We start from the raw sequence: 8183 nt of genomic DNA, 5'->3' as shown, positions 1-8183 counted from the left end.
CCGTTGGAAATGTTTGAGAGGAGCGTTAATTCTTTTGTGAAAGTTGGCTCTTGTACTAGAACTTGGAATGTCGAAAAAGAATATTTTGACCTATTGGAAATTGGACTTATTTGAAGGGAATTTCAACCCGCTCGAGAATTTGGAAATTGGAATGTACTAGAAAATTGAATTTTGTATTATTTCAAGAGAATTTCAACCCGTCAATATTTCAGGGGGATTTCAACCCATTGGATTTGGAGTATTTTGAAGGGAATTCCAACCCGATTGAAAGGGAATTGATTTTGTATTGTTTCAAGGGAATTTCAACCCGTCAAATTTTTTAGGGGAGTTTCAACCCATTGGATCTGGAATATTTGAAGGGAATTTCAACCCGCTTGAGAATTGGAATTTGTATTATTTTAGGGGAGTTTCAACCCGTTGGAAGATTGGACTTGTATTATTTTAGGGGAGTTTCAACCCGTCGAATTTGAACTTGTATTATTTCAGGGGATTTTCAACCCGTTGGAAATATTTGGAATAAGGTTTGTATTATTTTAGGGGATTTTCAACCCGTCAATATTTTAGGAGAATCTCAACCCATTGGAATTGGAGTATTTGAGGGGAATTCCAACCCATTGGAATTTGTATTATTTCAGGGGATGTTCAACCCGTAGATGGAATCTTGAACTTGTATTATTTCTGGGGAGTTTCAACCCGTTGGAATTTGAATTTGACTCGAAGTTTGAATTTTGAAATGGAAAAGGACGCATTTTTTATGTAGAACATGAAGCTTCGTATTTGGAAAATCCGGCATTATGTCGCCGTGGATTTGAGACATTGAATTTGGGAACATGAAATTCCGGCATTATGCGCCGTGGACTTGGAGTGTAGGATTTGAGATTTGAAGGTTTGGAATTTTTGAACTTCGAGCTTGAGGTTTGAAATATGGAATGGAAAATCGGCATTACGGCGGCATGGATTTGGAATTTGAAGCTTTGAGCATAGGACTTGAAATTCGAAAGATTGACATGGAATTTGAGATTTGAAAGTTGGAGTTGAAAAGTGGGCATTACGCCGGTCATGAACTTTGGCTTTTAAACTTTGAGGTTTTGAGACTTGAAATTGGCGACTTGACTTCGATGCTTGAAGATTTGAATGTTTGAAATAGGAAATCAGGCATGACGCCGTTAGATTTGTGGTTTGTGACTTTGAAATTTGGACCAGAAAATTCGGCATTAAGGCGCCGTTAAGTTGCATTTGAAAATTGAAGTTTTGGACTAGAAAGTTTGAATTTGAACTTGAAGAGTAGGAAATCCGGCATTATGACGCCGTTGGGTTGAATTTGACTCGAAAATCGAAACTTGAGTTTGGAAAATCCGGCATTTTGGCGCCGTTGGATTTGGACTTGAAAATTGAGGTTTTGAATTAGAAGATTTGAACTTGAACTCGAAACTTGAAATTTGGACTGGAAAATCCGGCATTATGACGCCGTTGGATTTGAACTTTGACTTGGAAGCTTGAGGTTTTGAAGTAGGAAATCCAGCATTAGGGCGCCGTTGGATTGCATTTTGTACTTGAAAATTGGAATTTTGGACTCGAAAATCCGGCATTATGACGCCGTTGGATTGAATTTTGAATTTGAAACTTGGAATTTGGACTCGGAAATCCGGCATTATGACGCCGTTGGATTGAATTTTGAATTTGAAACTTGGAATTTGGACTTGAAAATCCAGCATTATGACGCCGTTGGATTGAATTTTGAATTTGTGCGTGAGGCGTGTTTAAGGGTTTTGAATCAAATGGAGCGACACTCCTAAAGACCCTAAAATCGACGATTTAGATGCATGAGGTTTGAATGATGCTCCTAGGGGTTTGGTTTCCTAGTTGGAGGCTAATTGGTTTTGGCATGCTAGAACTCCAGGTTAGTCATTAACGCGTGCAAAGACGCCCACACAATGCACAAGTAGCACGTTGTCACACTAATCATGAATATGAATGCGACATGAAAAGTTCTCAACCTAAGGTCGGTCTAAGTTTTGTATGATGCAAGTGGTCGGCTTTGGGTGTCAAAAGGTACTTGGCTAAGAGACGGATCCGGCGACAAGCATTCACATTCCGCCTAAGGGAAGTGTGTGTCGGCAGACGGCCTCCATACTTGACATCGGGAATGTCAAGTAAATGCCAAGTTTCGGTAGGCGCGAACATGGTCACACACTTTGGTCGGGAACTGTATGGAGAGTCACCATTTCGTTACCCCCGGGGCTAGCCCGAATGTAGAACACATCCATTTGGGCAAAGGTAGAAATTCATTTTGCACAATATGGTTTTCGAAAAATGCATGAAATGCCTAGAAATTGAAATTGAAATCGTACTTGAATTTGTATTTGTAAAGCCCGTTTTTCGGCACTCGTTCACGAGGCTTGGGAGCGTCCTTCCAGATTCAAAAATAGACTAACTCCCAACACGAAAAATTGAGCAAAAGTGGGCGACAAGCCACTGTGAGCCACTGTCCTGGATGCAGGCAGTGGCGTTGGGCGTAGGGGCTGCGCCTGGCACCAATGCTGGCATCCAGTACTTCGGCAGATCAGTGGCCGGTTGCTCGAAATTTGCTCGCATTTTCGAATTGAAACTAGAAAAGTCCCCAGTGGAGTCGCCAGAATTGTAGGGGGGTTTTTTGTATTGCATTTTTCCCCGTTTCCTACAAGGGGGTTTTAGGAGGCCGGCCGGCTCGTTTAGAGAACCGTTTGAATTTTTGCACCTCGAAGGAGTCGCCACCAAACTTTATTTAAGGTCTTGTTTGGAAAGACCGCAAATGACTCTATTTTTGGATAAGGCCTTGAATCCTTGAAACGGATGGGTGAGATCCGGGCTCGGGAACGAAAATCCTTATTCGGCGAGCTTTAGAAATATTCAAGTACGTTGGCACAACATTAGTTCGAAAATAAACCCTATATTAGACTATGTGGGTTTGATTTTTAGAGCAAAATAGAATTTCTAATTGTACGGTGGTCACTTTGCTTTAAAGACTGATTTAAGGAACCTAAGGCCGGTTTGTCCAAAAATATCTTCGTTAAGCGTGATGTAACCTTTGTATTTTGTTGTATTTAGCATGTTGGTGATGAAAGCGATAAAGCACATAAAGCAACATCACAATACTAAATAAAGTGTGGAATTAGTAAATACAAGACCCCCTAGAGAAGGACTAGGGAGTAGGTCCACATTGGACTAGAAATGGACTAGGCAAGTAAAGATGCTGAATTGAAAGTGCGGAATTGAAATTACGGTATTGAAAGTGCGATATTGAAAGTGCGATATTGAAATTGCGGTATTGAAAGGTGCAATATTGAAATTGCAATATTGAAAGGTGCATAATTGAAATTTGTACTTCGGCACATGAGATTCGAACGCCAAGCGGCTCCTTAAAAATAAGTACGCCCGACACGAATTCAAAGCCAAAAATCTCAACTTGGGAGAGGTTGCTCAACCCAAATATCCTAGATTTTGCATATTAAACTTGAAATTGAAAGCTTGAATATTGAAATTTTTGAACTTGAAATGATTGAAATTTGAACTTGAAATGATCCTAGTTTAGGGAAATAACTACGAATAACCCTAAACATGGCAAGATCTTTGAAAATTGAAGACTTGAACTTGTATATTGAAAATGGAGTTTTGAATCTCAAAGACTAAACCTTTAAATGTTAAAAGGTGTTTATCTTTGATTACCCCATGTTTGATGGTGATTCTAGCCCAAGAGATGATTGTAAACAACTTGGACATCCTTGAATCTTTGAAAATTGTATTTTGCATTTTGAAAAAGTTTATATTTTTGGAAAACATGTGTGATAGTTGCAAGTGGTGTTTTTTATTGATTAAAAACACCAACTTGCTGTGAGGGGGTCGAAAAAGCATGAGGCTAATGCGTGACCTCGTCCCTCGTGGGTGTGACGATTCTTTTTATTCAATCAAGTGTAATTGGATTTCCTGTGAGTTTACACCCAATTGACTAGTAATATAGGAGTCGCCATTCATTTTTTAACGACAATGAGAAAAACTGACAAAACCAGGTTATCGTGACATAAAGGGAGTGCAATTATGTTTGACCACGGCGGCCGTAGGTTCCCTTGTGATCCCTGGTGTGGGGATCTCTCAACATACACCCGCAAGGTAGAGATTGAGGGTTCGGGGGACTGTAACTACCGAGAGGAGTACTTCGCTCGTCGATAACTCCAGAGGCAGGATATCCTTACTAGCTCAGCATAAATAATTGAAGGGACATGCGTTAACTATTAAACTAATCTGAATTGATTTTAGCAATATGCAACATATAATACTAATTCGATCGTGATTATCTGATTTAAATAGCATTAAGGGACCTAGCATGATAATCCGATTTCCCAAAAATATTATATTTGTTAGGCGTGATAGAACAATCAGATTAGGTTAGTTTAACAGTTCATAAAAAGGGCGAGGAAAGAAGTTAAATCATCGAAAAGGGACACATTACGACGCACCCTTGAGAGGTGCGTCACGGTTCTCAGAAAACTAACCACTTTGACTTTGCTATTTCTCCTTTTTATTTAACGAATCTCAATTAAGGGACAGGATACGTTCTGTTCGATTTATGGATCGATTGCGACAGAACGCGTGAACAATTTCGCAGCGAGAGGCTTAGGCTAAGGGTTGGAGTCAATACTCAGAATATAATTGTGTGTTGTTGTGTGTTTTTCACGTCGAATTTAGGGGTCTATTTATAGGGAAGAGTTCGTGGAAAGATAGAATTGCAGAGTTCTAATCCACAAAGAATTAGGAAAAAACACGTACCCAGGTATTTTCAGCGCCCAGAGCCAGGCGTTGAAAATAGGGTCTTGGCTGTTTTCTTTAGTCAGATTCGGATTCCTGAAATCCGTAGAGTTTGAGATTAATTCGAGTCTTTTAGCGCGTATCAATTTTATGACGGAATGCGTCTGGGCCCGTTACGAACTCTAGGCTCGTTAGGATTTTAATTAATTAGTAACTCTTATTTCCGAATCATATTAGGAATAGGATTCTCGCAGTTTTCTATCTCATTTAGGATTTATGTCGGAATGCAACACCTAATTCTGACAGGTTTCTATCTTTTATGATTTGCCACTTTTAGAAGCTACCTTTTACGGCAGTTGCTATTTTTAGCAGGTTTCGGGTGAAATGAAAAGGGGAATTGAGATTCGTTTATTTCATAGGAGATGCGTTTGTCAAGTGGAGATTTACGTTTTCATAATCGAACCTTTCCCTTGCGGGAATGGGGACAAAAGTAGGTGTCTACAGTTAGCCCCCACTTTGACTGAGTCTTGGAGTAAGACGATGGTCAAAGTATTAGACGGAGTGCGTCACACAAGCCATGGTGTATTGTGACCTGTTTTGCGAGGGTCTCACGAGCCCCCGAGTGATAACATTTGACTTAAGGGTCATCACTTGAAGTGTCGACATATCCCTCACGTGTCATTGGGATTTGTCAACTGATAGTATAGAAACTTACTCACTTTTTCATTGGAAGGATCTAAAGGTGCGTAGAAACTCCCCCACTTTGTCATTGGGAGTAGCTACAGATGTTTTCGAAATCAAAGCTATAAAGTGTAATTGGGCCTGGCCAAGCCCAATCACGAGGTAAAAGTGTTTTTAAAGATTCTCATTTTCAGGGCTAGCTAAACGAGAAAACCCCCTTGTTTTTATAGGACGTAAAACGAAGGAAAATCCAGCACCCTTGTTTTTATAGGACGTAAAACGAAGGAATATCCAGCACCCTTGTTTTAATAGGACGTAAAACGAAGGAAAATCCAGCAAAAGTTATCGCTGCATGTAGACACCTACTTTTGTCCCCATTCCCGAAAGGGAAAGGTTCGATGATGAAAGCATAAATCTCCACTTGACAACGCATCTCCTATGAAATAAACGAATCTCAATTCCCCTTTTCATTTCACCCGAAACCTGCTATTTATGGAAACCTGCTAAAAATAGTAACTGCTGTAAAAGGTAGCTTCTAAAAGCGGCAAATCATAAAAGATAGAAACCTGTCAGAATTAGGTCTTGCACTCCAACATAAATCCTAAATGAGATAGAAAACTGCGAGAATCCTATTCCTAATATGATTCGGAAATAAGAGTTACGTATTAATTGAAATCCTAACGAGCCTAGAGTTCGTAACGGGCCCGGACGCATTCCGTCATAAAATTGATACGCGCTAAAAGACTCGATTAAATCTCAAACTCTACGGATTTCAGGAATCCGAATCTGACTAAAGAAAACAGCCCAGACCCTATTTTCAACGCCTGGCTCTGGGCGCCGAAATCTTCGGCGCCCAGGCCTGGGCGCTGAAAATACCTGGGTACGTGTTTTTTCCTAATTCTTTGTGGATTAGAACTCTGCAATTCTATCTTTCCACGAACTCTTCCCTATAAATAGGCCCCTAAAATCGACGTGAAAAGAACACACAACAACACATAATTATATTCTGAGTATTTACTCTAAACCCCTTAGCCTAAGCCTCTCGCTTTGAAATTGTTCACGCGTTCTGTCGCAATCGATCCATAAATCGAACAGAACGTATCCTGTCCCATAATTGAGATTCGTTAAATAAAAAGGAGAAATAGCAAAGTCAAAGTGGTTAGTTTTCTGAGAACCGTGACGCACCTCTCAAGGGTGCATCGTAATGTGTCCCTTTTCGATGATTTAACTGCTTTCCTCGCCCTTTTTATGAACTGTTAAACTAACCTAATCTGATTGTTCTGTCACTCCTAACAAATATGATATTTTTGGGGAATCGGATGATCATGCTAGGTCCCTTAATGCCATTTAAATCAGATAATCGCGATCGAATTAGTATTATATGTTGCATATTGCTAAAATCAACTAAGATTAGTTTAATAGTTAACGCATGTCCCTTCAATTATTTATGCTAAGCTAGTAAGGATATCCTGCCTCTGGAGTTATCGACGAGCGAAGTACTCCTCTCGGTAGTTACAGTCCCCCGAACCCTCAATCTCTACCTTGCGGGTGTATATTGAGAGATCCCCACACCAGGGATCACAAGGGAACCTACCGCCGTCGTGGTCAAACATAATTGCATTCCCTTTATGTCACGATAACCGGGTTTTGTCAGTTTTTCTCATTGTCGTTAAAAACTGAATGGTGACTCCTATATTACTAGTCAATTGGGTGTATACTCACAGGGAATCCAATTACACTTGATTGAATAAAAAGAATCGTCACACCCACGAGGGACGAGGTCACCCATTAGCCTCGTGCTCTTTCGACCCCCTCACAGTGGCGACTCCACTGGGGATAGTGAAGGAAATACTCGTGCTTGTAGGTAATCAAAATAGCCGAAGGGTGAAACGATCCTACCCCGCCTTTATTTCCCCATCAAGTTGGGACGACCTGAAAATCAGCATATTAATGTGAACGGGCAGAACCGCATAACGAATCTCGGCTCCCTCGGGAGTTGGGACTAAGGATACCTTTTTTCGCCAATAGGGGGGTGCATACGCCGCGCATGTTTCCCACTCGGTACTTGTGCAGGTAGTACACCTATCCCGAACCCAATCGCTCGCCCATTAGGTCCCTCTCACCTGCATGCCCCCTTGGCTTGCACTTGTGGGTTGGCCTCTTGGGCGAAATTCGTCTGTTGAAGACACTACCTCGACCGGGGCATGTGTTGGATCTACGATAAAAGCGGTACCAAGCCAGGCGCAAATAAACTACCCATAGAAGCCTATCATAAACTACGTGGCATATTTAATTTTCAAATCCATGTTTGTAATGTAGTTATGTGTAGCGAAATATGTGATTGTGTGTGACAAACTATCCTAGAAAACCAACGACCTTAAAAATTTCCCAAACATTCATAAACCAATTTGCCAAAGAGTTATACCGAAATACGTGTTCCGCAAACCCGAACGATCGCCACAAGAATAAGCGACGCTCGGGATGGCCTGTAACGAATCCCACAAACGCTGCACAATGCGTAAAGGACGTTATAAGGCAAGCACGCAAAATCGAAGTCGCATAAACAAAAGTAGACGCAAACAGAAAACGAGAACCAGCCAGGGACGCATTTTCAACGCCCCTGGCTGGGCGCTGAAATTTCTCACGCCCACTGCTGGGCGCTGAAGTTGCTGCCTGGCCTTTTGGTCAGGCACAGCAGCCTCGGTGCCCGCGCATGAAAA

Source organism: Spinacia oleracea, unplaced genomic scaffold (genome assembly GCF_020520425.1).
Source record: "Spinacia oleracea cultivar Varoflay unplaced genomic scaffold, BTI_SOV_V1 SOVchr0_016, whole genome shotgun sequence".
Taxonomy (NCBI): domain Eukaryota; kingdom Viridiplantae; phylum Streptophyta; class Magnoliopsida; order Caryophyllales; family Amaranthaceae; genus Spinacia; species Spinacia oleracea.
The sequence above is the reverse complement of the archived record's forward strand: the minus strand, read 5'-3'. Positions refer to the sequence as shown.